Below are 14,640 nucleotides of genomic sequence, written 5' to 3' on the forward strand. Positions count from 1 at the left end.
AGCGTAACAAGAGAAAATGTCCACTATTTGACTAAATATATAAGAACATAAAATGGAAGTAGAGAAATTGTAGGTAAAATTAATGGATCCTTGCTTTGAAATGTGGAATGTTTTGTTATGTATGACTCTACTGGGAAATTTTGTATGCTCTTTGGGGCTGTGGAAATAAGACTATTGAAGAAATATGCTTTTTTATGTCAGAATACCTGGGTCCTTGTTAACTGTTTGACTCAATAAACTCATGTTGGACATTTATCTAGATAGAATAGCCATCTATCCTCAGTAGGAAAGTAATCAAACTGTCTTAAATTAATGTTTTGAGTACCATGGTTGAATGGACCATGATTAGCTTGGTGCCCTATGGATAGAAAGCTTTATGGCTTTTTATGTGCTGGAAATAAATCCAGCCTTTTTCACAAGTATATATTTGGTGTGCCACTGGTAGCACTATAAATGTATCAAATAGTAAATATAATGTGCTATCCATATGAGGAGTATTCAGAGGAATATATTTCTTTGAGTCTTTGGCACTTAACACAATATAGGGAGTACTATTTGGAGGTAAGCTTTTACTGTTGAGAGAAAATGTAATTATAAAAGGCTGTGAAGATTGAAAATACTATAAATTTTGTTGCTTTTTGCCATGGCAATTTGTACTCATGGTTTTCTTTTAAACAACTTAAACATTTTTGTGCTTTTTCTGTTTTTTGGGTGGTTTTTTTTTTGTTAATAATAATGTTACACCTCAAAAGCAAACACAGGTGAATCAAGCTGTTTATTTAGTTATTCTTTCCTTTTTGAGGATGCTTTTTATTTTTTTAAGGCAAATTTTTGCCTAAGCTCAACTGTGGAAGTTGAAGTCTGTTCTGTTCCTAAGATGAAAAATGGACAGCAGTGGGATAGAAGTGAAAAAAATAAAAAACAAACCAGGGAAAAGCTGTTTCTGTGGTGCCCACAGCTCAGCTGCTGAAGGGCTATGGGTAAAGCACATGGCACATGGCCTAGCTGCTGAATCTTGACTTTTTTTTTTTTTTTTCCAGCCCTCATCCCCCCTCCGTTGGCTAGGGACAAATTATGGTTCTTGAATGTTGTCTTTGTTTGGCTAGTCTGTGGAAGAAAAATTCACTGGCAGCATGCTGCTCTTGGGCAGGTTTTATTTTGTGAAACTGGTCATAGCTAAGTATTGTGCATAGAAATGTTTCCCAGTTATAGATGTAAATTATAATGGAGTTACAGAAAAATAAGTGACTTTTGGTGGAAGTAAAGAAAGGCTTTGCATTGCTCTTGAGTTTAGTTACTAGTGCTGTTAGAGCTATTTGCTACTTGGAAAAGTAGCTATTCAGATTTTTTTTTTTGTAACCCTATCAGAAGCTGGAGAAATGGCTTTTGTGGTATGTTGTAGATGTCTGAAGAATCATCTTCAGTTCAAGCAGTAAATAAGGTCAGATTGCAAATAGAACATTGCCAATGTTGCACATTGTATTTACTAGAAGTGCCTGTAAGTTTTCATGGCTTATTAATGAAGAAATGGTGAAGGCAGTGGGTAAAGGCTTTGAATTGTAATCTGGAGGGATCCACGTGGGGAAACCTGGAATAATAATGATGCCAGTACCCATAAGTAATACCAACATAAAGAGTTTTTGTCTTGGTTCTGGTCGGTTTTGTGGACAACTATTGGTTACAGGGTTTTTTACTTGCTGAAAGCCTGATACATTTCTACCTTTGCAAAGGTACTAAAAAGTAGTGCTGATGTTTTGCTAGCTTTTATTTGTTGGCTTGCTTCTCCTTGTTAAAAAGAATAGTAATCATGATTTCTATTGCTTTTCAGCTTCATTAGTTTAGCATGCGGGTTCTTGTGTAAAGCTCAATATTGGGCATCAGTGGGAATTTACATGATATTGCTGTGTTTTCATGATGTAATCATCACTGATGCAGTGAATGTTTCTGACCATTCTGTGCAAGACTTCGTAAGATTCTGATGCACTTGGCTTGGCCAAATTTGTGTGTGCTGAAGCTGCTGAGCATCTAGTTGTTGCTGATCTTAAATGACGGTGAGAAATCTCACAGAAATTGTATTCATCACTTAAAATTAATTACATCACATATCACACAATTTAATAAATCTGCATTTATTCTGTGAATGACACATTTTAAAAAAAAAAGTTACTTCAGACCTCCAAAACACTTTATGAATAGTATTTTCACATGTATTTGCATTTAATATCTCTAATCCCTACAACTGGAATCATGTTACATTTTCTTTAGTTGACGGCAGTGATTTTACTCCCTTGGATCTCCCTTCCGTTTTCTCTTACCAAAAGGCACACTTTGTCAGAAAAGGAAGATAAATAATAAATAAATAATAAAACCAAAACCTTTAAAACAGTCCTATGTCTGAATTTCCTCAAGTATTTGTTCACATGCTTAGAATTATCTTGAAAAATCAATTTATTCTAATGATGTACTCTATAAATTAGTGTTGTTTCCCCTGTACAGAAACAATCAGTAAAACCACAAAAAACTTAATCCACCATAATGGATCTTTTTTTTTTAAAAAAAAAACAACAAACAAAACTTAGAAAATTTACAGAGGTTAGGAAAACCCCTTGTCACAGAAAATTTCAGCTGAAATGTGTTCCAATAGTTGTGAAAATACTGGTAACTAACGGCTATCTTCAGGAAACCAAGCTAGCGTGATCATCCTTTATGCTACTACCCTGAGGAACAAACTTGATTTGCCCCTGTTTGGCTCTCCTTTTGTGATATGGTAACTTCTGTCCGCCGGCATGTTCGCTGTGCTCCTCCATCGTTCCTGTGAAGCCTCCTGCCATGAAGGAGCAGTGTGGTTGGCCTAGGTGCGGCCTCCCGGAACATGGCGGGCAGCACACCTCCCAAGGCCGTAATGTGCTTTGCGGGCAGTGTGGACAGGAGATGGAATGGGAGACTTCATAAAAAGCACTGGAGCCTGCTCTGCTCCTGGATCCTGGAGGTGAGAGGGCTGGAAGCAAGGCGGTTGGTGGCAGAGGAGCGCCGGGAGGGAGATCCTGGCAGCGCCATGTTGCGGTGGGACAAGGTGCGACGTCACGTCGAGGCCTGGCCAGGAGGAGCCGGTTTATCAAGGCAGAATTTTTCTGGATCTGCATGTGGGTGGCTTCCTGCTGGAGCCTGAAGAGCTGTCAGCGTTGCCTTTTTGTGACAATAGTGTGGGGGAAAGCTATGCAGGAGCAGTCTTGAAGAGCCAAGAAATGTTTTAAAATACTTCTCCTTCATGCTTCACTGAAACACCACTGTTTTGCCTTTAATAGAAGTTATAATCACTTGGGTTTTAAAAAGGGTATTGGGTGGTGTGCTCAGGTGAATTCTTTTATGAAGAGCTTTCAGGCTATAGTGCTAGGCACATCAAAATGCTGGTAACTGAACAATGTTCCACCAATGCAGGGAATAGTCCTAGGCACCTTAAAATACTAGTAAGAAAACAGTTTTCCTCCAAACAGCTCTTGAAAGCATTCTTTCCAAAGTCCAGCCACAGATGGTAAAAGGAATAACTTAGGAATAGTGTTAACTGTCAACCACAAGAAAAATTTTCACTGGCAATCTCGTTGTTACATTTAAATGGATAAAATGGCCTTGTCTGCTTTGTAATCAAAAGAATTCATCTCGAACCACTTCTATATGTGCCATGAAAATAATTTCTATATTTTAGTTAATTAAAGAAAATTTAATTGATTGCTGCTTTTGAGTCTGAAGCATTAATAAACAGGCAAAGTATAACATGCCTTGCATAAAAAGCCAACAGATTAATTTACAAAGAAATCTGTGTCAGATGCTTCTTGCCATACATAATGCCTTAGTATGAGGATGTACAAGATTTTTGCAAGTCCCATCATGACTCACATACTCCAAAACTACCTTGTTTATTGTTGTTGTTGGGAAAACAGCTGCTGTAAGGAAACTTTAAAAGTTGCAAGATCAGAGGAAGGATTCAGAAATATCTAATCTGGAAATTTTTGTATCTTTCTACAAATACACTTTATCAGGATTATAATCCTGTTCCTTGTAAGAATTGTTGCTTTAATTTAGATGGGAAATAATTTGACAATAATTCTACTTATACTACTTTGGAACTTCACTTTCACTAGGCGGTTTTCAGTCTGCTCTTAGTAAGATTTTTTGTTGGTGGTGACATCAAGGCAGAAGAAAAGAAGGGACGGAAAGGAAAACAGAAAAGGAAAGGTAGCATCTAAGTATTATGCTTCTAGGTGGGGATAGACATGATTAATCAGGCTTATTTCCTTTTACCTGTACTGGGTTTTTTTGATCTCTATCATGAAAACTCTAGAACTGTGTTTTCAGAAATAGATAAACAACAAATATTAAGGGAGGTGGTTAAATACTGGTAACTCCAGGAACTTTGATTTGGATTGTTATTAAAGGCAGACAGTTTGACAGCTTTTTTCTCTGCCTTCTAGGCTTTGCCTGTGATACTTGTGTACTTTCCTGATAGGTATATATCCACTCATAAACTCCATTCCAGAATTCTTGTTAATAATCGACTGAACTTGCTGCAGAAGCAATGCTTGTTCCCTTCAAAGAGGTGAAATTCTTTTTTCTCCTTGAGCTAGAGGGGTCAAAATTGGCCAACACACGACTGAAAGCTATATTGGAGCTGCATTTGCATATGAGCTACCATGTAACAGAGAATAGAGTGATAATACTCCTTTGGCTGGCAGAATGCATTATCTGCAGATCACTGTGATAAAATCTGTGTGTTTCATTTCTCCATCCTTTAATTTCTGAAAAAGTTCTAACATATCTGCAGTCTTTAGTGTTCAGCATTCCATGTGCATGGCAATTTACTTGGTGAAAATCCTCTGGTAGCCTATGTTTCTTTTTGCTCTGCGCCCCTCCCACCCTGCCTTTCCCCCCCTCACTTCTGTAAGAGTGGAATGTGTGGTATGGGACTACAGTGGCAAAATGCCTTGCAATACTTCCAGTTGTAGCATGTGTAATTAATAACAATTTGTAATGAATAGTTAGGTATATGGTTACTATGAGTGATGAGATAACCAGCTATGACAACCACACTAAACTTTGTTTAAAAAAATGCTGGAGGGCATCTTTGCATAAATAATCCTTCTTGGAAATGTCAGCACCATACTTTTCTGGTGCTTTAGAAGACCTTAACAGAGAAAATTCATTTGCAGGTAAAAAGTTGTAAGAAAAAGTTCAACAACTGTAAGTCCTTTCTCAAATCCACAACATTTGGATGCATTGAATGGATGCTCAGATTGCTTTCTAGAAACTCTTTTAATCACTCCTTCAGTGATCCTAAACTTTTGGTCTAGGCAGACATCCTAATTTCATTAATAAACCTACTGTGAAAATCTCTAGTTATGTCTAAAATGCAAGTGGGATGCTAAGCAGGGGTAGCTCAGCTACCTCTGGAACTAGCAGTAATACGTTTTTATTATTGAGTATGAATTGCTCTGAAACAGCACTACACAAGTATGCCTGTGCTTTCCCTGGGACGAGCTCAGATCTTCCCACAGTGCTGCGCTGTGCCCAGCAGACAGGCACTTGTACTCTATCCCTCAAACAACGTATATGAATAAAATAAAAAGGAGGTGTGTTAAAGCATTGTATGAGATGGTAGGGGTTCTTCTAGTGTTTGAAATTCACAGTAAGATGCTTACAGTTAGGATCTGCCTGCCTGGCAAACTGCTGTAATTTCAGTGCTTTATAGCTCTTTCCTGTGAGATTTTTAGCTAAGCTGCAGGTTATCCCGTGGCAGGGCTTGACTGTGGGTATGACCCTTGTAAGGCAGGATGCACGCTCCACTAGCCAGCAAAACTAAACGAGAACAGAATTATCGCCCTTTTTCTTTTGAGGGTTGACTTAACGTGTGTGCATGGTTTTCTCCAGTGGTTGAGAGAGATTCTTTCAAAAGGAATGAAGTTATTTTTCTGTGCACATCAGCTGAGAATCTTCCCAGTGATATTCAGGTAAAAAGGAAGCACAACATAGAGAGTGCATGCTATCCTTTAATATTTGAGAAAGTAGTAGTAGCATGATAGAAAATCACTTAATAGCATAGCTTATCCCATGATGCGGTCAGAATTGCGGATGTCCTTGTGAACCTCTAGTACAGGAGCAAGCAGAGCAGTAGATTAAACCTATTTTCTTTGCATTACTAAAAAGGTTAACAGCCTTGCTAGACACTTTGGTGGGTTTAATATCAAGGTTGATTCATCTTTCTTGCATGAAGGCTTGCAGTACTATGAGCTTTTGAGACATGTCCAAGTTCAGCATTTAAGCACATGCTGGACCGCTGTGTTAAACTTGCTGCAGTCCTTTATGCTAAAAGAACGTTGCAGGAATTAGGCCTTTCTGTGTACGTGGAGCTGTCTGGCAGCATTCCTATATTACAGTGTCATAACCGTATTTACAATAAATGTAGCTAGCATAAATTCTAAATGCATATTTTTTTTGCTTGGGAGAGGACAAGAGTGATGTATTGCTAAGAAAATCTTTGAAAATCTTGAAGAAATGTACTTTAATCAGCACCATTGTATTAATTCTCTCTTAAATGTGCATTTTAATGAAAAACTTTGACAAATGCTCTTGACTAGACTATCATGAAAATACTTCATAATTCTGCTCCCTCCCCTTTTTTTTTTCTTTTTCCTTCAGCTGGTCATTTATATTTTGCACAGACTAGAATAGTACTGTGGGGGGAGCACTTAAACAGGAAGAAGTTATTTGTCATCTGTCACACTCAAACTTTTTATATTGAGTTATTGCCTTAGAAATAACTTCCAAAAATTTACATGCAGAGAAAAGTACATGGTGGGGGAAGCTGTTGAACTACTTATTATTTAACACTGTGTTAAATCCTCTGCCACTGAAAAACATCTTTAAAAATATTCATGAATAAATTAAAAAAATATACATCTATATGATAAAAGTTTCAAAGATTTCTTGACCACTTACTTGTTTGGTTTTTTTTTTCACAAAATCTAAAAGGGGAGGCTGAGGTTCCCAGAGCTGCTTCAGAGATTTCTAATGAGAAACTGATATCCAGTTTTTTTAGATATTATGAAAATTCTGGTTGTACATTTACATATATTAAGTAGAAAGGAGAGAAAGGGGCCATGTCTGAGGAGAAGAGATCATTATACAGTTAGGGAAGTGAAATTCAGAAGTACCAATGGCAAGCGGTACAAAAAGTAAGTTGGGAGGAGTACATACTGGTTAATAATGACTACAATGGAAAGCATATTTGGACTTTGGCATTATACTTTTGTTTTGTGGTAATATGTTGAAAAATTGTAAATGAGGTGAAACAAAGGTGTGGCTTATCCAAGCCCTGTGGGTAATGGAACCGTTTGTAGCTGTTGAGTTTAAGACTTCTGAGACAGAACGATGGGCTTCTCTTTTCCACAATGGTTTTGTTTCAAAATTGCTTGCTAAAAGAAAATTTCTGTTGAGTGGCTGTGTTCATTAAACCTGTCATTTGTTGAGATAAGTGAGCAACTTGGGTTTTTTTTGATAAATCAGGTTGCTTGCTTTGTGGTTTTGCTTAACCCCTGTTGACAGCTTCTGCTGTGGCGCAGAAGGCTTGGAGGCATTGCTGTTACGTAACACAGCACACAACAAATGCATTTTCTTATACTCTGCTTGGATATTTTTTTTGTTTTTGTCTGCTGCAAGTATGTCTGTCTTACTTGTAGCCATCATAGCCTATGGTCGTGTCATTTCTTCCCCAAAATGTTTACAAATCCATTTTTTTTTTTTTTTTTTTTTTTGCCCCTACTCCCCACCCCCACCCCCATTTGGCAGATAGCTGATAGCAGGTTTGATTTAGCATAATGAGACATGTGGTGTGAATGCGTCCATGCTGTCACAGTGTAAGGATGGCTTACAGCAGAGGTAGATGGCAGTAGCTAGCAACATGCGGATCCTCCATCTGATTCCCTTTTTGCGTGAAGTTCGCCATGCGGGAGCTGGCTACTCTGCTGCTGCTGGCCCAGTACCAGCTGAGCACACAGGCAGCACTGCCAGTAGCCAAGAAGCCTTATATGCCTAAGACAAGTGTGATTCCTAGCTGGGAATACCTGAGAAGCAGCATTTTGGTAGTTCTTGACTTGTGCTTTCAGCAATTAAAAAACTAAAATTCTAATAAAAAATTATTTTTCAAACATGTTACACTTTTTGAGACTTTATAAGACATAATCTAGTTCCTTTCTGAACTAGTTTTTATCGAGTGTTTATCATACAGCCTTAAACTGCCTAGAAATTTTATTGCATCACTGAATTACCTCTGGGAGAAAATGTTCTAGTGTCTGTGTTGAATACAGCTGTAAAGCTCTGTAACATCATAGAGTTGTTCTTATTTCTAGCTCAGATAATCTTCTAGAATCAAAGCACCAAATTATTAAAGGACTCAGTAATAACTGCAATTTATGAAGTGCTGGTAAATACAAACAGTGAAGGAGTTTGCAGAGAAGCTGTGTCGTAATTGTTTTGTTTTGTTTGAAATTGTTCAAGTTCTGCTACAAATCCAGCCCCATTTGTTAGAAATAAAATGGAATATTTAGAAAATATGTCTAATATGTCTGTGGTAAAGATGGTACTATGCTGTTTGGGCTACCAAATGTTCTTATAACAAAAACAATTCCAGAAGAACAAAAGTTTGACCCCTTGGGATATGAATAATGTTCAGGCAAATGAAGCTCAGACATCACCTTGAGTCTTTTGAAATATATGACTTTGATTCCAGTACTTTAAATCTTAAATACCTGTTTCATTATTTATTTTAAAACTGAATACCTCAGGGGAACAAAGAAGCATACCACTTAAAAGACCTTTATATGATTATTTTTTTATCCTGTTTTAAATCTAAAATAGATGGCCTTTGAATAAAATAGATTATACAGTTTAATGTCTTAAACCACTAACCATACCAAATACAATATATGTCAACAACTAAATGCACAACTGTACCTAATTGAATTTTAACATCAAATTCATCTGGATGTATTGCATGACTTGGATAAAGTTGTCCATTTATATTTCTTGCCTTAAATTAACATACAGAATAGTCACTGTCTGAAATGCTTGCGTGTATAAATAGATTGTAGATGGAAGTCAGTATTTGTTTCTTAGTTGTTGAGTGCCTTTTTTATTGTTCTAACTCTGCACCTTTAAAATAAAGACAAAGTAAAGAAATGAAGGGAAAAACCCATTAAAACAAACAAAACCCCAAGCCCAAACCTTTCTTTTTTTTTTCTTTCCCTCCACCAGAGTAACATTTCCACTGATAAAGCATCCCCAGAGAAGCAGGCAGTATATCATGAACTCTCAGTTGAGACTCTTTGGTAGCATTTGAGGCACAGTCACTTCCAGATGTGGGTTTGACGTACAGTAACGCTTTTATCATCAACTTTGCTGTCTTCTCATTCTTGAAGCTTAGGTCACTAATGAAATAGAGCAACTGTGAGAGCATCAGTGATCTCAGATCTCCAAGTAAAATGAATGTGATTATTTTAAATAATGCATCTGTTACTTTCATGACGAAGTAGAGCAGCGGTGTGCCTGTTCACTGCCTACAACCCTTTTCTAGCTTCAGGAGTGACTCAAGGTGCCTTTGATAAAGGAAACACCAGGTTTTCATGTTTAAAAATATATGACTGCTGTGTGAGAGTGCTATGGGGCAGTGTTTCCAGCTCACGTTTCTAGCTAGGTCTTGTCTGAGAGACAGAGCAACCTCTTTAGAAGAACACCCTTGACTCATTTACTAGAACAAGGAAACCCGTCACTTGCTGCTTTTTCAGTTCGTCATCTGATGAGAGATGACAGTAGATGTACCACAGCCACTGAGAGGCTTTACTGCCTGTCTTTTTGACATATTGAGCTAACACATAGGCTGTCAGTTTTGTTTTGTAATGCTATAATTACTTATACTGAAATCCCAAGGAATTAGAAGGATGAGATGCGTTTCACATTGTAAGCTAAAATTGGGATAATACTACATTTATGGAAGGTGGAAAAACTGAAGGTGTAGTAGAGCTATATATCACTGTTGCAGGGGGGTGGTAGTGGTAGACAAACCCCCTTGCAATATCCATTTAATTAAAAAAAAATAGTAATTTCTCCTCCTTCCATGGTAATGTATTTGCCAAGTATCAGTATAGTTTGTCTTTCCTGTTGTCTTCCCTGACTTGCAAGTGTTGTGATTTCCTTTCTCTACCAGCCTGAATTGCAGATGCATAGCTCATGATAGATTTTTTGCTGATGCCACGGCCCTAGTACTGTATATATTACATGCTAGAGTGTCCACTTTAGAAAAAACGGCATGTTGCTTTACCTGGTCTAGAGTTTTGTTCAATTCAGTGTTGAAACATCAGTAAATGTGACCTGTGGTGCAAGAGGCAAATGGCGTGGGGTTTTGAGGTATCTTCCACTGCACAAGTTGGAAGCACTGGCCAGCAAGATGCCTTTCCTCCCAGAGGCAGCCCTAATACAGCTGGCTGGTGTTTTTACCCCTGCTTCACCCAGAGCTCTGTCTTCTTTTATGTTAACGAAAGCATTATGTTTGATTCAAAATCTAGATCCATGACAACTTCAACAAATTCAATTTATTTTGTTTCTCCTAAGAGATGTTACTGTATAGCAGGAGCATTCCAGGACATTTAGAGATAAAGTAGAAAGAAATTCAGTGACACGGCGATGAACATGTCTTACTGGAATTTGTTGTAAATTGAAAAATACAAAGCAACTTTGATCTGTCCAAGCTACGGTATACATTTTGGCTTTGTTCAGTATCATGCCAAATAATGATGTCATGTTTCTAACTTTAATAAAGTTTTTGTCTTTATGGAGACCATTCTCTATATTTATATAATTATGTAATGATGGACAACATATTTTTCAACCTGATTCTCATAGACTTGTGCATCAAAATAAGAATCTCTGAATATAGCCTTTGCAAATTACATTTAAGCTATCTTTTATGAACTAATTGCACGTGCTTTGCCCATTGACTGTAAAGGAGTAAATCAAATAAAGGAAATAACGGAAAATCTTAACCATCAGATGGCAAGGGTGCACATATTGAGTAGTGGAAAATACTGCAAGTGGAAAAGCTCTTTTTAGGTGTTGGAATAATTGTATGTTGCTTGAAGCACACAACTAGAACAGTTTAAACAGTTATTAAAGAATGTTGCCAGATCTTATCACTGCAGTCATGCATATAGATCAGTGATCCCCATGCAGCACTACAAAATGTGTGAATGAGGTACTTACTAAAAATAAACCTACTGAGTGCTATTCCTAAATTGCCATAGAATGCTGGATAAATGATATAATTTTAGCAGTACAAAATCATCTCCAAGATTGAGTTTAAAAAATCTGTTTAACTGCAACATTACAAGTGAGTTTTAGATGATAAAATAGTTGCAGGCCGTCTTTGTTTGCCTGAGCATTCATCAGTGTTTAAAAACCAAAACAAACGAGACCCCACCAAACAAACAAACAAAAAAAATCACAGGAGCAGTATAGTAGGATGAAAATACTGACTTGAGATGAGGTTAGGGCTGGGTGGGGTACAGCAGATGAACAAGCATGCACAGTGTATGAGCTGAGTCTTATAAGAAGGCACCATGCCATATTTTACAAGTGTCATTTGGCATCAGTAAGTGTGCAACTGATACTTCTTTTGAGTATCTACAACTGGTCTTCAATCATCCTCTGCTTATTTCATTAAAATTGGAGACGTAGGTCTGCTCTTGCATAATTTTCAAGAAGTATTGATGCATTCTGGTTTTATGGAAACACCTGGTAGGGATACAGTTCTTGGAGTAGGCTGGAGTAGACTGTAACTGCTATGACTTACATTGTAAAGCCACTTAAGCAGCCCAAAATATGAAGAGAAGTATCTGTGTTTTGTTTTGTTTGTTTCTTTGTTCTTAATAAAATGAAGTTCTGAAGACATTTAGCAACAGGTAAGCATCTCAGAGCTAGGAACAAAAGAACCATTTCATTCCCCGCCCCCCCCCTTCTCTTTTAGAATCAGGTTTCTCTTGTGCCCTTGTACCCTAAACAGAATCTATTTTCTTTTTCATAAGAAACTGGTTTGTTGATGAAGAGTCTGCCATTGCTGCCTCTGTGACTCTTCCAAATTTTTAGGATATTGAATAAATAAGAACTCGCATCAATTTCTTTATAATTCAGTCTTCAGGTTGACTTGGGAAGATGAAACCTTTCTCTCATTGAAAACAGACTTAAAAATCAATAAACAACTTTTATCTCTAGCAAATTCTTTGATTATCAATTGCTGTATGGTTATTCATATTCTCAGCCAGCTGTAGCAAATGAATGGTTGCAGGCATACTGCTCAAGCAAAGGTTTAAGCTATTTAGGGAAACAAATGAAGCACAAAGGTTTTTATTTAACAATAAATTTTGTATGAATATAATTTTTTTAATGAGTGACTGACTTTCTCAGATCAAATTCCTCTACAGGGAATTTTACAGCAATATACAGTACCTTTAACTATAATTTTCCAAAACTCTGGGAATACCAGACGAAAGCATAAAGAAATATTGATCTGATGGAGCCTTAAGTAATCCTTGATCAAAGTAACAATGCATTTTAAAGCTAGCATTGATTACTCTGGGACTTACCATTTTATGATCCTGGGCTGCGGTTTTGTTATCTTTCCCAGTCTGAAAATGTTGAGTGTCTATAGAGCCAGAGAAATAATATTGAGAATACTGATTAGACATTTATTTGAATTAATCATCCTAGTATTTGAGCACTTCTACGTTATCTTCTGAATTTGTACTCAAAATAAGTCTCATAGAAGTGGAAGTACTTTACTGATGAGGCAAAAGGGGGTGGGAGGTTTAATGACATACCTGTACAGTTAGGCAGAAAGACACTTCTTGCACCCAGAGCCTCAAATTGTGAGCACTGGGGACTGTGGTGTAGACAAAACAGAACTAAATATTTCTATTACTAGGACTGCGTCTGTGCTGCTTCAAGTCCTGCGCTGGCAGTCCTCCTCCTTACTCATTTAACTTACTTAGCATCATTGTCATCTCTACTGTTTAAGTTGTTTAGACCTGCTGTACTTTAAAGCTGTGCATTTAGGTATTGCCCCATATATGTCTCCCTGTTTGCAGTTAGTTTGATTCTCGGAGTTACTCAAAAAATTGCCTGGCGTGGTATCTGATGTACAGATTGCATTGCCAGTTTATGAAGATGATGGACTGTTTTTGCTTAGCTCCAGTATCACGTGTGCAATTTGAAATGATAGAGCTCTAGTTTCCAGCTCTTTACATGTATTTCCATAATGGGAAATCTCCAGAATAGATGTGGAAAAGTAATGTTGGTAGCACAGGTAGTGGAGCAAGGTGTTTTGCTGGGGAACTACTGCAAATATACTTCTGTTTGCATAGGATGAAAGAAAGATATTTTGATCACTTGTAGTAAGTAATTAGATGTCCTAGTACACCTATCGAGTGGGTTAGCCTTTCCTTTTGGCTAGATTTCAATTTCATTTACAATGTATCACCTACCTAACTTAGCCTTGACTCTCAAATAAGTTGTATCATCCTTTTAATTTCTGACCTGAACAGGTGTGCAGTGTTCAAGGTGAAACTCATAGATTCAAAGAATTTCTTTTTTGGCTGTTAATAGCATAATGTACTTGCAGTTTGCGTATCGTTTTGATACGTTCCAGTAGCGCTTTGAAAAGCTGAAAGAGAAATTGATGTTGAATGTATTTATTCTGAAACTCTTAGGAGACTGTCATTGCCACGTAACTGTAAATCTCACAGCTGAGTGAAACAATTACCTGACTAGAGGTAAGATGGTATCTACTAAAGAGGCTGTATGCTTATCAAGATGTGTGTTGACAAATGTGAAACACTCACAGCATCATCTCTGCTTGCTTAAAATCATCTCCAGAAGGTTTTAAAATAGGTTCTTCGTTGAAAATTTGGTAATTCTGTACTTAAATTCGTGAACCAGAGAGATATCTAGATGTTTCTCTTGATGTAATTCTAGGAAAATACGTTTTTTTCATGTCCTCCAAAAGTAACTGAGGTAAATATTTCATATAGCCTGATTTATACATTATTTATTTACTAGACTTTTTCCCTTCAAAATATTTAATTTAAGACAAATTGATGTTACCAGTTCTATTTAAGACTTATAGACCTCAGTGCTACTACAGAATAATTACAAATGGCAGCAAGAGTAATAGCTTGTACATGTATTATTATTTTGATTTTGAGCGAGACAATTTTAAATGCTTCAGTTGTATTGGAAGGTGTGGTCTTACTTTTTATTAAGACTTAAGTTTGCAATTAGGAAGTAATACAGAAGAGATAAGATTGATTTTATTAATTGTGCAATTAAACCATTTGGTTTTGATATGAAACCAGATGTTTTTAATGGACTGCTTTTTTGTCTGATTTTACATTCATTATATCTAGTCATAATTTATATTTCCGAAATTAAAACTATTTTTTCTTTATTTTTATTAGGGCTTGAATGCTGTGGCACAAAGATTTCATCACGCTGTGCGCTATGCTCACGGTAAGCCTTATTTCATCTTGTTAGGTTATACATGTT

At 36.9% G+C, this 14,640-nt stretch overlaps 1 protein-coding gene across 7 annotated transcripts in view; it reads left to right on the plus strand.

Annotated features, from left to right (window-relative positions):
* The window catches only part of ATP2B2 (ATPase plasma membrane Ca2+ transporting 2), a 432,242-nt gene that overhangs the window by 96,189 nt on the left and 321,413 nt on the right, over window positions 1-14,640 (plus strand). For all 7 annotated transcript variants that reach the window (XR_005103974.1, XR_005103975.1, XM_037385876.1 and 4 more), the window contains exon 2: window positions 14,553-14,604. The gene's annotated coding sequence lies outside the window, so the exon portion shown is untranslated. The remainder of the gene's footprint in view (window positions 1-14,552; window positions 14,605-14,640) is intronic.

This window comes from Falco rusticolus, chromosome 4 (assembly GCF_015220075.1).
Source record: "Falco rusticolus isolate bFalRus1 chromosome 4, bFalRus1.pri, whole genome shotgun sequence".
Classification (NCBI taxonomy): Eukaryota; Metazoa; Chordata; class Aves; order Falconiformes; family Falconidae; genus Falco; species Falco rusticolus.